The sequence below is a fragment of the Saccoglossus kowalevskii genome, chromosome 19 (genome assembly GCF_978046115.1).
Source record: "Saccoglossus kowalevskii chromosome 19, keSacKowa6.1, whole genome shotgun sequence".
NCBI lineage: Eukaryota > Metazoa > Hemichordata > Enteropneusta > Harrimaniidae > Saccoglossus > Saccoglossus kowalevskii.
In genome coordinates, this window is record NC_140659.1 from 4,890,045 (window position 1) to 4,892,594 (window position 2,550).

At 32.2% G+C, this 2,550-nt stretch overlaps 1 long non-coding RNA gene across 1 annotated transcript; it reads left to right on the forward strand.

The window, feature by feature from the left end:
- The first annotated feature begins 1,176 nt into the window (after positions 1-1,176).
- LOC146730243 (uncharacterized) lies at positions 1,177-2,243 on the forward strand. Its single transcript, XR_014927404.1, has 2 exons — positions 1,177-1,527; positions 1,803-2,243. It is a non-coding gene; the product is annotated as an uncharacterized LOC146730243 (long non-coding RNA).
- The last annotated feature ends 307 nt before the right edge of the window (positions 2,244-2,550 follow it).

A 2,550-nucleotide genomic window follows, 5' to 3' on the forward strand; every position in this document is an offset into this window, starting at 1 on the left:
AATTTGCTTTGGTATTGTTTTATAGCTGTAGAACTAACCTTCCTACTTACTCTTACTGAGCACTCATAGTTAAAATTTCTGAAGATTTTGCCTATTCCTTACCCCGTGCTAACCATTGTTTCCTTCTGTGCATGAACTCAAACATATGAGATTAGCTTAAATCTTAGCCCGTACTTTGTGTAGCATGAACACTACTTTTGAAGATACAGGGGGCAAATGGGCGAGACTTAAACAAAATATAATGAAGGTGTAATATGCAGTCAGTAAATGTCCTAGGCATTTCTGGGTCAGCCAAATTGATCATGGGTACTCTTGCTCAACTTGGACAAAAAAATATTTAGTCTATATAACGGTACTTAAATCATAGACCTTAGAGAACAGGGACATGCTACTGTGGCTACCCCTTTCATGTAACCTTAGTTATAATCCCCCTACCCAAATTAACACCTTAGAGAAACTGATAATAAATCTATGTCAACACCACTGTTACATCTTCTCCTGTTTCATAAGCCAAACATGGCTGCCAGGGTGTAGCTACACAAAATGAGACAATTTTGTGGTTGGAATATAATCAGAAAAATTAAATTTGATCAAAACTTGAATAGCCAAGTCCATTCTATTGATGCGAGTGAAACTAAAAATTAACAATTTTTATTCCACTATGAAATCAGGAAAGGGAAACAAAAATGGTAAGTTTTCTCTGCAAGGAAACAAAACTGCCTAAAAGTAAACAATGACCTGTGGAAATTTGTGTCATTATAACAAGTGGATTTTTCATCATATTTAAAACAGATATAGCATAGTGCACTTGTTATACACTGACTAATGGGAATACTAGTAAAAACTGTTTCAGATATATAAATCTTCTAGGTACATGTATATGTATTAATGAGATTATACAGGAGGTTATAACCCACATTGCACATTGTCTCAGACAGAAGTTGCATGACCCTGTTTTCTAAGGTCATGCTTAAATCATAACTATCTGAATACCATTATTTCACTTTTCAAACTAAACTGTTTTTATATTTTTAATATCATTTTTTTGATTTTGAAAAAAAAATATAGAAACAATATTACACTTAACATAATTACTCTATTAGTTTATTAATTATTATTACAGGGATCTTCAATGGTCGAAATATGTAATATTTTCATGATTTAGTATCCACAAATGTAATTTTAGAGCAAATATGGTATTGTATTGGATCATAATTATAATACAATTATTTATTTTGTGAAAGTACCTGGGGATCGATGAAGTTGTACATGCATGGTGGCATTCCCATTGTGGAGGGACTCTATAATTTTGTATGTACACAGCTTCCTACTTTGAAAGACAAAATCATGCAGCTGCATTGTTACATAACATTCTTTTGTCTCTTGTAGGAAGTTAAATCCCCCTATTGTTCTCAGAAATTAGGTTCCCAAGTACAGCAATGTACTGTCCACAGAGGGACTGTGTACTGTCCTAGTCTCTCAAGAGATGAACTGTGTGTATATATGGCACAACCCCTAATATATTCGGTTAGGAAACAATTTGATGTTATTCTGTTTTATTTGATATTTATATTTTTCAATCAGAATGTACCGGGTATCATCTTTTTGGAAGTATATCTGAGTTGCATAGGGGAAAAATTGACATATCACAAGATGTCATTTTATCCACATTGTTATTAGTGAGGACAGAAATATGCCAGAATACAGACACCACAAATTTTTGTTTCCAAAATTGATTACAAAGTGTCTTAATTAAAAACTGGTCATTGTAAGCTAATAGCAATCTGAATTATTTTTTGCAGATAATGACAATTTAAAAAAAGGAAATACTATATAAATGGAACGTAAGAAGTTGAAGAACCAGAATTTATGGACGTTAAGGGAAAAAAAAAGTTTAACCAGTATTGATGGATGCAATGGTTTAGCATTTGCATGTTTATCAGTTTTACATTTGCACACAAATTTTGAAAGTTCCAACTGTGTAGAGTTACTGTACATTCCTTTTTTTATGTTTTCCCTCAAATAAAAGTGACATCTTTCAACTGGTATTTCATGATTTTCAGCTATCTTATATAGTTCTTCTTGCTGACCTTTTGTACACACCCACACTCACTCCACAATCTTTCATGTTAATAATAATTAACAGGAAAATATTATTGAAAAAATCCTGTAGAGATCAAAAACATGAACAAATTTGACATGCCTACATCTTTGAGAAAAAATATTTTACACTAGAAAAAGAATAGCACAAAAACAAAGAGGAGAAAAAACATTTTGCACAGCCCCCTCCTTAAGCTAATCGCCTCTCAAGAAAACTTGATGAATATCTGGAGGAGTATGACATTGCAAACCTAAAATATTATTATCCACTAAAACAGTCTGTATGGCTGTGCACTACATCATGATTTTTCAAAAACAAAACAAAATATTGCTTACATATTCTTGTTTTGTCTAATGTTTTCATTAATTATCCAATTTCTGTACTTTATGTGTTTGTACACTGAGCTGAATAATTAAGATGATGTTTTGAAGCACAGTGATAGAGGGACT